The following is a 12,443-nucleotide window of genomic DNA, read 5'->3' as shown; positions in this document are numbered from 1 at the left end:
ACCTTTGGTCAGAATTCTCAGCTCTGAGGTACTTGGGTGGTGCAGTTGGTTAAGCATCTGCATTTGGCTCAGGTCATGATCCCATGGTCCTGGGATCAAGCCCCGTGTCAGGATCCCTGCTCAGTGGGGAGTCTGCCTCTCCCTCTCCTTCTGTCCATCCCCCTGCTTGTGTTCTCTCTCTCTCTCTGTCAAATAAATAAATAAAATCTTTTAAAAATTCTCAGTTATGACCCAAGATGGGGGCACAAGGGCCCGTGCTGTCTCTCCACAAAACTCCTGGCCTCCTATGTGCATGTGGCCATCACTGGACACATGTCCCAAGCTTCTATTTCATCCATCCTCCTTTCTTGGGAGCCCTTGCCTTCCTTTGAGGGAGGAATACATGTGTTAAGAAAGCTCATCAAATCTGTTAGTATTTAAAGGTATCCATTATATGCCAGGACCTCTGGGCAGAAATAATCATGGCCCTGCACTCATGGAACTTACTGGACAATAAGGTAGACAGACATTGAACAAAAAGTTACAGCTGGATGAGCATTTTGCTAGAGCAAGCCAGAGTGCCCTGGGATTGTAACTGAAAGAGACCTGCCCTAGGCTGAGGTTCAGGGCTAGCCTCCCTTGACAACATGATGTTTAAGTCACGGATGGAAAAGTCAGAAAAGACCAGACTGAGAAGAATTCCAGAATCAGTTCTGTGTGCTAATAGTGACAGTTTTGTGCTAAACTCTATTTCAGTGTCTTATAGGTATCAGCTCACTTAATGTTCTCAACAACCCTAAGAGAAAGGTCTATTATTAACCCCATTTCTCAGATGAGGACACTGAAGCTCAGAGAAATAAAATGACTTGCTCAAGGTAATGGTACAAGATCACAGTAGATACAGGAGCTCAAGTAGTCTGACTACAGAGACTGATCTCTGGGCCAAACACCTCCTGAAATAGGAGAGAGCTGGAAGCAGAGGGAAGCACTGAAGGGATTAGACAGTGGAGAGAGTCTCATCAGCAATATGTTGGTAAAAGCACACCGTGGTAGTGTGGTCTGTAGGGTAGCGTGAATGGAAATACTGCACCTAGTGAGGTGGCCACTGCAGTGGTCCAGATGAGACGTGATGGTGGTTTGGGCTAGAGTGGTGGCAGCAAAATGGGCATTAGAAAGATGGATTTAGGACTTATTTTGGAGGCAGAGTTGACAGGACTGATGGTAATGTTTGCATAGTATTTTTCAGGTTACCTCACACCTCTGTGGGCATTATTTAATTTTGATCCATTCAAAGCTCCTGTCAAGTGGAGAAAGCAAGGATCAATATTATCCCTGTTCCACAAATAAGAAAAGTGAGGCCCAGAGAAGGGCAGCAATTTGTTTATGATCACAATTACAAGTGTGTGTTTCAGAGAGCAAGTGTGGGCACCTGCACCCATGCAATCATGCATGAAAACATGCATGAACCACCCAGGCTCATAGGTGTGTGATTGTACATATGCGTGCAGGTATGTGCAGGCACATGTATACACAGTGCTTTATGCAGGTGTGTGCATGCATCTTGTGTGTCTGCTACCTTAGGTGGGCTCCTGGGCTAAAAATGGGCCCTTGGAGTGGCTGAGTGTGCAGGAAGGGCATAGCCAGCCATGCCTGCTGATGAACACATAGGACCATGGAGGAGGTCTGAGGGGTGTGACCACCTCTGCTGGGAGTTGATTCATGGCCCCTGGGTCTGAATTTGGGAGTTTTTTTGGATTGGTGGGTCCAGCATAATAATCTTTAAACTTATTGCACATTTAGCCTGTCGCATGCATTATATTAATTCATTCTTACAACCTTATAAGGTAGCTACAATAAGTTTCCATTTAAAGATGAGGAAATAGAGGCTCAGAAAGTATGACTCATGTACCCGAGGTCATACAGCTGGTAAGCTGTGAAGTCAGGCTTGGACACTCATTTCACCTGACTTTGAAGCTCGTATTCTTTTTTTTTTTTTTTCATTTTATTATTTTTAATTTTTTGTATATTTTTTAAAGACTTTTTTATTTTTATTTATTTTTTATTTTATGATAGTCACACAGAGAGAGAGAGAGGCAGAGACATAGGCAGAGGGAGAAGCAGGCTCCATGCACTGGGAGCCCGATGTGGGATTCGATCCCGGGTCTCCAGGATCGCGCCCTGGGCCAAAGGCAGGCGCCAAACCGCTGCGCCACCCAGGGATCCCTTTTTTGTATATTTTTTATTGGAGTTCGATTTACCAACATATAGTATAACACCCAGTGTGAAGCTCGTATTCTTTTTTTTTTTTTTTTTTTATTTATGATACTCACACACACAGAGAGAGAGAAGCAGAGACATAGGCAGAGGGAGAAGCAGGCTCCATGCACCGGGAGCCCGACGTGAGATTCGATCCCAGGTCTCCAGGATCACGCCCCGGGCCAAAGGCAGGCGCTAAACCGCTGCGCCACCCAGGGATCCCTGAAGCTCGTATTCTTAAAGCACTCTGCTACTTTACTTCACACACATACACACAAGCATGCACACAGACAAAAATTGCACAAGCTCCCACATCTATAGATGTGTAGAGCCACACAGGGAGCCAGCACTTAAGGGTAATCCAGAAACAGACTCTGGAGCCGGGTGCCATGTCCAGCTGCATGCTGAGGGCACAGGGCTAGAGCCCATAAGGTTGGACAGCTCTGCACCCTTCCCCCTACTCAGGGCCTAGGTTCTGCCCCTGCTGCTCCTTAGATTGGCTGTCTCAGAACTTGCTCTGGACTCTGTGCTCTGGGCTTCAGGCTGTCAGTGAAAATTTATGGCTTGAGAAAGTTCTTGCAAGTCCAATCCCTACCCCTCTTCAACTTGCATGGTTTATCAAGATACTGGGTTCCCTCTCCTCCTTCTCCTTCTTCTCCTGCTATTGCTGCCTCCCTCCGAGCCTTGTCTCTGGCCAATGCAAACCTCTCAGCTCCCCTTCTCCCTACCTGCTGACCTTGACTACCTCTGTTGAACCCACTGTACAGCCTCATACTACAGATAAAATTCTTTCTCCTTTCTTCTCTCTCGTGGCCATGAAAGTTAAGAAAGTGGTGTGTGCTTGGGACTATTGTCTGTGTGCATGCACATGCTGGCATGTCTAGCAGGGCTGGGCAGAGCCATGTGAGGATGTGCATAAGGGGTCTGGTGGGGAGAAGGCATTGCAACTGTGTGGAAGGTGTGCCCCTTCCTGTTTTGGGGACCAACACCGGGCCTGGGCCACTGAACATAAGCAATAATATTTATAGCATAAATATGTCCATGTATGATGTGTGTGTATGTACACATACATTTCTCATGTGACTGTGGCACTGTGAGCTGAGTCCTAATTGCAGAACAGCTGCAAGTTCTAGACAGAGAGGCGGTACATTATAAGTGGTCAAGAGCATGGACTTTGGGGTGGACTGCCACTTACTAGCTATGTGACTCTGAAAAAATTACCTCACCTTTCTGTGGCTCAGTTTCCTCATCTGTAATATGGAGATGATAATAATGTCTATATAGAAGTGTTGTGAGGAATATAAGAATAAAAGTGTGGGCAGCCCTGGTGGCTCAGCAGTTTAGCACCACCTTCAGCCCAGGGCCTGGTCCTGGAGATCCGGGATCGAGTCCCACCTCGGGCTCTGCTCCCTGCATGGAGCCTGCTTCTCCCTCTGCCTGTGTCTCTGCCTCTGTCTCTCTCTCTCTCTCTCTCATTAATAAATAAATAAAATTTTATTTTTTATTTTTTAATAAAATTTTAAAAAAGAATAAAAGTACTTATGGCACTGTGTGACACATAGTAGGTGATCCATAGATGTTAGCTATTATTATGTGGATGAAGGAGAGATAATTCATACTGACTAGGCTCTTGCTACATACACAGCATGGGATTTAGTACTTTACATTATTATCTCACTTAGTTTCAGCACTTAGACCCCATAGGAAAAGTTCCATATATATTTGCTGAATGAATGAATGAATGAATGAGTGAAGTTTCCTAAAATCCTATGAAGTGAGAATTTTAGCAGATGTGGAAACAGACAAAGAAATGTAAATTCTATACAGAGTTGGACTAATGAGTGTGGATTTTGGTTAAAGGAATGTGTCTACAACTGCTTTGGATAAACCCTGTGGAAGGAGGGGGGTCAAGAAGTGACTTTCCCTCTCTAAGTACAGATATGAATATGGGCAGAGGTAGATATACGTACGTGCAGGCACACACAGACACCTATGTGGTCCAGGCTCCACCGGAAGTCAAAGAGGTTCTAGAAAAGGTGAAAAAAGGTCTGCATTACCATGGTTAAAGAGAGCTTCTTCTAGAGGAAGGAGGCCAATGCAGGTGGCATACTGCTTAGTCTGGAAGTCCAGAGGTAGGAGAGACGCTCTGGTTCAATGTTCTCTCACCTGGGCAAAGAAAGCCTGAACCTGCAATACAACCTCCAACTCCTGGAATTTCACAATTGTAAGGGCCCTTTGAGTCTACCAAGACCATCCTCTATCAGATTATTAATGAGGAAACTGAGGCACAGAGAAAGCAGGGATATTAGACAGTAGATAGGGGGCAGATCTGGGACAGTAGTCCTGGATTGGAGTCAGCCAGACCCAGAAATGTTAGAAAAAGTCAGCTGTTGGGTCCTGGGTAGAGGGGTTGTCCATGGGAGAGGGCAAGGGTTAGGCTCTGTCTGTCCTGGCTGGAGACAGGCCTCATCCAGACAGGCCTGGTCCAGAGATCAGGAATAAACCCAGTGGGGCTTTCCCTTACAGTCCATGTTCACTCTTGGAAGGAAAAAGGCCAAAGGTGGAGATAAGAGGCCTTAACAGCTACCCAAATAAATACCTAGGTTCACTAGGGTCCTCAGGGGTACTGCTTGGTGCTGGCAGCCTGAACAGGGTTGCAGCTGTCCTGGCCCTTATTTGTTGACTTTCACTCCTGCCAAGGGGAAGCTGTTCTGGATGGAGACACAAGAGAGTAATTTGTCACTGGTTGTCCCTGGCTCCCACTCTGATAGATTAGCCAACAGGGTAGCTTCCTGCTTAACACTTGCCCCACCTGCAAAGTCACTGTAGTAACTTGTTTCCTAGAGGGCCAGAGGCAAGCTCTGGCTGCATTGCTACCTGCTGGCATGTCAAATCTGGAGACTTCAGAGGGACACTGAGGCACAGACATGTGAAGTCACTGCCTCACCATTTCCCTCTGAAAAATCATAAGCAAGTCATTGTCCATCTTGTAGTTCTCACCCCATGCCCATGTGTAGTTAAATCCTGCTTTAGGTGTACCCTCCAGAACTCCTGTAGGCCTCATAGACAATGGTGGTGGATGCAGTACTTGCATACTACAAAATACCATGCTGAAAGCAGGCACTGACCCAATGCAGGCACTGTCACTGTATCTGAACCAGTTGTTTAACCCACATCCTCCCCCAGCCAAGGGTCACTGTGGTTGTTCCCTGTATACTTTGGCCCTGATCTCTTTGAGACTCTATTCTGATTCACTTGCACCCAGAGCTGCTTCATTTTACTGTGGGATCAGGTTCAATTAATGTGTAGGGTCCCTGGCATCCTTAGCACAAGGTAACCCAAAAGCCAGTGCATGAAAACCCCTGACAAACTCAAGCCTAGGGGATGAGCCAGTAAGACCAAAGGGTGAGTCCTGTTTACTATGACTTACAGGACTTACACATGCTGATCCCTCTGCTGAGACCGCTGTTCTTTTCTGCCCCTGTCTTCCCCTGGATAATGCTATCTTACCTTCTATTTCCCAGTTTAGATATCTCCTCCAGGAAACTTCCCTGATGACACATCTGGGTTGAGTCTTCTCCATTGAGCTCCCATAGCTCTCTGACTAAACTGTATTGTAATTGTTTATCTGTCTTTCCCACTGATTGAAAGTCCCTTGAGAGTGAGCCCTATTTAGCTCACAGCTGTATCCCTGACATCTAGTACAGGGCCAAACACGTAGTAGATGGGTAAATTATTGTTGAATGAATGGATGAATGGATGAATGAATAGTGCCTCTCTGAGGGGGCTGGGCTTTCCTGCAAGAGTGGGGAATTCCTGAGCTCAGATCTTTTCTAGGCCCCCTCTAGAATTCTGATTTTTTTGGGTGTTTGTCATGTAGACAACTGGCAGTGAGGGCTAAGCTCTTCCTCAGAGGTTTTCTCCCTGAGATTTACCCCTTGAGCAAGTTAGCCCGGTACCTTCTTCCACTCAGATTCTGATTTCCATTCAGTGATCCCCAGCCCATTTCCTATTAGACATATCTGAGCAGGCCTGAGGGTTGTTGCCCCTCCCCCTCCAGAGTTCTGCTGCTTGCCACCCTGACTCACTTCCTTGTCCCAGGACAACTCCCTCCTCAAGCCATCTCCCCAGATCCCACTTCAGTCTCCAAGGATCATTTACAGACTTCCTTTGCGACAGCAGTTCTTTGGGGGTGCTCCAGAGAATAGTGGTGGTCTATGAGGCCTTTAAGTGGTTCGTTGGCAAGCCCAAAAATCAAGGCATGCAACAATGTATGGTGGGGTGTTTGGGTTTTTTAAAAGCATATTTTCTATGGCAGATACAAATCCATATTTAAAAAACCAACAATGGCTAGTTTGTCAGTACAGTCACAATAATTGTTATATACCCAGTTAAAGGGCCATCAGGCCATTTGGGATTTGGGGAAATGCCAAGATAGAACTGACAGAGACTCCAAAGAAGCCCCTGAAACCAGATCATAAATGCTCCTAGAATATTGCTCCCTTTTTGCAAGTGGAAGAACTAAGGCTACAGTGCAGGCAAAAGTCTGGTCCCGGTGAACCTAGTCAACTAAGGCTCTATGGTAGGTCTGGCCCCAAAAGGCATTTGTCAAGCATCCTCAAAGGAAGGACTGCAGTCATGTCAGTAATCCTAGGACTGAAGTAGAGAGGGAATAAATATCTGTGCTCCCACCCCAGACTGAAGCCTCTAGAGGAAGAGATGACACATGCTGTTGCCCTCTCATTGGCCTCAACTCCCAGCTTTCTCCACAGCCCTCAAAACTGTGGCACTTTGGGGGATCCCCAATCCCTAGCTCCAGGCCAACCAAGCAGGCAGGCCCTCCCCCTACACACACACACACACACACACACACACACACACACACACACACAATCTGCATTCTTGAACAGCTGCCACCACTTCATTGGCCTCAGCCCCAAGAAGGAGTATGGAATGTGCTTCCCCGAGCCATTAGGGAGTGGTGTGTGTGTGTGTGTGTGTGTGTGTGTGTCCTGCAGAGAAGGAGCTGAGAATAAAAAGACAGGCTGTAAATGAACAAGAGGGATGATCCTAAGGGCCAAAGCCTCTGGGGGTGAGAGTAGTCCCCAGTGACAAGGCCAGGAAGGATGCATTAGACCTGGACTTCTTTACCTCTTCCCTGTGCCCATATTCATAGGACAGAGGAAGTCAGGTAGCAAGATTCTGTGGGCACACCCCTAATACTGTCCCCAACCAGAAATGGAGTAGGCATGGGTAAGGGGAAAGGCTAAAAACAACTTTAAAGGATGAGAGGGGGTTGATCTCTGTAGGTATTAAAATGAAATCACTGTCTCTCAGCATCTTCCTTTCTGAGAACTGGAGTCCAGATCTTCTGAATATCATTATCAAGATGCTCTGGGTGTTATGAGCAATTTGTCACTCACTAATTACAGTTAAAGAGTTGGGTATTGTAAATTATTTTCCTGGTTTTTTTTAAAAGATAAATTAGAGCAGATTTGTGGTTCTCCTATGGTCTTTCTTAAGCAGGAGAAAATGATAACAAAGGAGGACTTCTTATTCTAGATGAGAGGAATAGACACATTTCCCCTGATTCTTCCTCCTAAATACAGCTAAAAATTCTGTATATATAAGAAAAACAAAAGAAGACTATGAAAGGTAGAGAGGAGAAGGCAGACCAGTTAAAGAACTTGACACCCAAGGAACACTATGTTGGTGAGTTCCCTGAGTGCTAGAGAAGCCAACAAACAGAAACACCAATACTAAGCACAGCTAAAATCAGACAAAAGATTAAAAGACACAGCCCCACAAAAGCTTGTTCTCTTTTGACCAAAGGACCAGAAAAGGAGCAGTATAGCAAGACAGAAAACTTAGATAGTAGTCACCCTACTTCAACCTAACACTACAGAAAAAACTGTGTCTTCACCCCTACCCATGACAACAAAGTCTGAGTGGGGAGCCTAGACTTCCATCCTTACCAGGCTGTAACAGATACCCCAATCCTTTCCCTGTCTCCTGACTGGGATGATATCAGAAAATGCTGAGAAGGAGCCCAGGCTTTTATACCTGCTTAGTGGTGATGAGGCCTTTTCTGCTCCCACTTCCAGAAGATATCTAGTGGGAAACCTGAAATTCTATTTTCTACTTAGCAGTAATGAGGCATGCCTCCCTACCCTGGGTTATCAGAGGAGGCAGAGTGGGGAACCTGGGCTTTCACTCCAACCTGGGAGTATCTTTCTTCCCCTCCTAGTGTAGTGTTAGAGGACTCCTGCTAAAACAGAAGATTTAAATAAGATCCAGAGTCTCATATGATAATACATAAAATATCCAGGTTTCAGTAAAAAATATCCTGTCATACCAAGAACCAGGAAAATCTCAACTTAAATGAAGAAAGAAAAGCAATGGATGCTCAAACTGAGTTGACAGATATTAAAATTATCTGACAATGATTTTAAAGCAGTCATTATAAGAATCACTTCACAAAGAATGACAAACATACTTGAAACAAATGACAAAAAAAAGGTCTTAGGAAAGAAATAGAAGATATAAAGAAGAATCAAATGGAATTTTTTTAAAGATTTCATTTATTTATTTGAAAGAGAAAGAGAGTGTGTGAGAGAGAGCATGGGGAGGGGAGAGGCAGATGGAGACAGAAAGAGGCAGTCTACCCACTGAGCAGGGAGCCTGATGCAGGGCCTGGGATCATGACCTGATTTGAAGGCAGATGCTTAACTGACTGAGCCACACAGGCATCCTCAGAAAATTTTTGAGTGGAAAATACAATGACTGAAATGAAAAATTCAATAGACAGGCTTAATATTTTAAAGAGTTTATTTATTTATTCATGATAGACACACACAGAGAGAGGCAGAGAGATAGGAAGAGGGAGAAGCAGGCTTCCTGTGGGGAGCCCTATATGGAACTTGATCCCAGTACCCCGGGATCATGACTTGAGCCAAAGGCAGACACTCAACCACTAAGCCATACAGGCATCCCCAATGGATGGGCTTTAAAACAATGGACAGGACAGGGGAAATACCCAAATGTGAAGGCAGAGCAGTAAAAATTATTCAATCTGGACAGCAGAGAGAAAATACACTGAAAAAATTGAGAGGCTCAGGGTCCTATGGGTCTTTAACAAAAGATCTAACATCCATGTCATTGGAGTCCATGGAAGGAGAGAATACAGATGATGCCAAAAATCTACTTGAAATAATGGCACAAAGCCCCCCATCTTAGCAAAAGACCTAAACTTACAGATTCAATAAGCTGAACAAACAGGATAAAGAAATACACACTAAGACACACTTAGTCAAGCTTCTAAAAACCAAAGACAAAGAAAAAAATTTTGAAAGCAGCAAGAGAGGACACATTACTTAAGAAGGAAAAGAACTCAAATGACAGTAGATTTCACATTAGAAACCATGGGAGCCAGAAGGAAGTAGCACAGTGCTTTCAGGAGCTAAAAGAAAAGAACTGTCAACCCAGCATTGTTTACCTAGCAAACAAAACAAAACAAAACAAACAAAAAAACCCTGCAGGAATGAGGGTTTACTCATTACTGTTACTGTTACTGTTACTGTTACTGTTACTGTTACTACTAACAGACCTACACTAAAAGAGTGGCTAAGGGAAACTTAAAATGTAAAAGAAAGTCTAAAGGAATAGATGTTGGAAAATCAGGAAAGAAAGAATGACAGAAAGAGTAAAAATATGGGTGAATACAATTACCTTTCCTCTTCCTCTTGAATTTTCTTAAAGCAAAAATTAGAACAATGTTTAATGTGGCTGTCCAGGTAAATAGAGGAAATATTTAAGAATATTTTAAATGTACAGGGGGACATAAGAGGGAGTAGAGTTCTTATACTTCACTTGAAGTAATAAAATGTTCACAACAGTAGATGGTGATAGGTTATGTATATATAATGCATTGAACTGAATGAAAGGAAAATACAACATATTAAAATCTGTATAATTCAGCTAAAACAATGATAGAGGATTTCATAGCACTAAGTGCTTACATTAGAAAAGAGAAAAATATAAAATCAGTAATCTAAACTTTCACTATAAGAAATTAGAAAAAGAAGGGAAAAAATAAACCCCAAAGCAAGCAGAAGTAGTGAAATAATAGAGTAAGCAGAAAACAATAAAATTCGAATAGAAAAAAAGAGAAAAACAAATGGAACAAAAAGCTGGTACTTTGAAAAGATTAGTAACATTGATTAACCTCTAACAAGACTGATAACAAAAAGAGAAAAGAACAAACTACAACTCACACTATATAAATAGATTTGATTAGCTTCATAACTATCAAATAAATTGAATTTGTGATTAAAAACATTCCCCAAAAGAAATCTTCAGGCCAAAATGGATTCACGGGAGAATTCTACCAAACATTTAAGAAAAACTAACAATTATTCTATACAATCTTTCTCTGAAAATAGAAAACCAACACCTAACTCATTTTATAAGGCTGGTATTGCCTTGATACCAAAACTGGACACAAATAGTATGAAAAGAAAACTACAAATCAATACCCCTCATGAATATAGAAGCAGAATCTTTAACAAAATATTAGCAAATTAACATAACTTGACCAAGAAATATCCAGATAGCCAACAGACAAATGAAAAGATGCTCAACATCACTCATCATCAGAAAAATGGAAATTAAAATCATGATGGGGTATTACCTCACACCAGTCAAAATGGCTAGTATCAGAAAGACAAAAAATCACAAGTTTTGGCAATGATGTGGAGGAAAGGAAACCTTCATGCACTATGGTGTGAATGTAAATTGGTAAAGCCACTGTGAGTAACAGCATAGAGATACCTCGGAAAATTAAAAATAGATATACCATATGATCTAGTAATTCCACTTCTGGTTATTTACCCAGAGAAAACAAAAGCACTAATTCAAAAAGATATATACACTCTAATGTTTATTGCAGCATTATTTATAATAGCCAAAACATGGAAGTAACCCAAGTGTCTATCAATAGATGAATGGATAAAGAGGAAGTGGTATGTATATATGTTATGTGTGTGGGTATAATATGTGCATGTATGAGTGTGTGTATCTAGCAAAATGTGTGTGTGTAATACATGTGTGTATGTGTGTATGTATCTGGTGAAATGGAATGGAATATTACTCAACCATAAAAAATGAGCTCTTGCCATTTATGACAACATGGATGGACCTAGAAGATATGCTAAGTGAGATAAGTCACATGGAAAAAGACATATACCATACTATTTCAATTATGTGTGGAATCTAACCAAATAAAAACAGACTCTTAAATATAGAGGACAAACTGGTGGTTGCCAGAAGGGAGGTAGGTGGGGGAATGGGCAAAATAGGAATGGGATTAAGAGGCACAAACAAAGTTATAAAATAAGTAAGTCACAGAGATGAAAAGTACAGCATCAAGAATATAGTCAATAAGATTGTAATAATGTATGGTGACTACACTTCTCAAATCAATATGTTGTACATTGGAAATTAAATAACATTTATGTCAGTTATAATTAAATAATAAATCTTTTAAAAGAAGAAAGCAGAGGGGAAAAAAAGAATTGTGTAACTTGAAGTAGGATTATTCCAGCCATGCAAAACTTGAGAATCTATCAATATATCTAACTCTATCAACAGGCAAAAGGAGAAAAATCACATAGTCATATCAATTGATACAGAATAAAGCACTTGGCAAAATTCAGTGCCCATTAACAACTCTCAGACAACTAAAAATAAGGGGGAATGTCCTGAACTTGATAAAGAACATCTACCAAAAACCTACAGCCAACATCATACTTGATAATGAAAGACAGAATGCTTTCATTTTATAATAGAAAACAAAGCAAAGATGCCCGTTGTCACCACTTGCAATCAATAAGTACTGGAAGTTCTAGCTTGTACAATAAGGCAAGGAAAAAACATAAAAACCATGCCAATCATAAAGGAAGAAATAAAACCGTTCCTATTTGCCGGTGATGCAATGGTTGACATAGAAAATGCCAAGAAACCTGAAGGACAAATGAACGATTTTCCACAACTAGTAAGTGATTTTTGAAGATCTCAGGACACAAGATCAACATATAAAAATCCAACTGTATTTCTACTATTCATGAACATGTGGACACAGAAACTAAAATTATAGTACCGCTTACAATCACTCAAAAAATGAAATACCTAAGTATAAATCTAACAAAACA

This window comes from Canis lupus, chromosome X (genome assembly GCF_011100685.1).
Source record: "Canis lupus familiaris isolate Mischka breed German Shepherd chromosome X, alternate assembly UU_Cfam_GSD_1.0, whole genome shotgun sequence".
In the NCBI taxonomy this organism is placed as follows: Eukaryota; Metazoa; Chordata; class Mammalia; order Carnivora; family Canidae; genus Canis; species Canis lupus.
Note: the sequence above shows the minus strand (reverse complement) of the source record.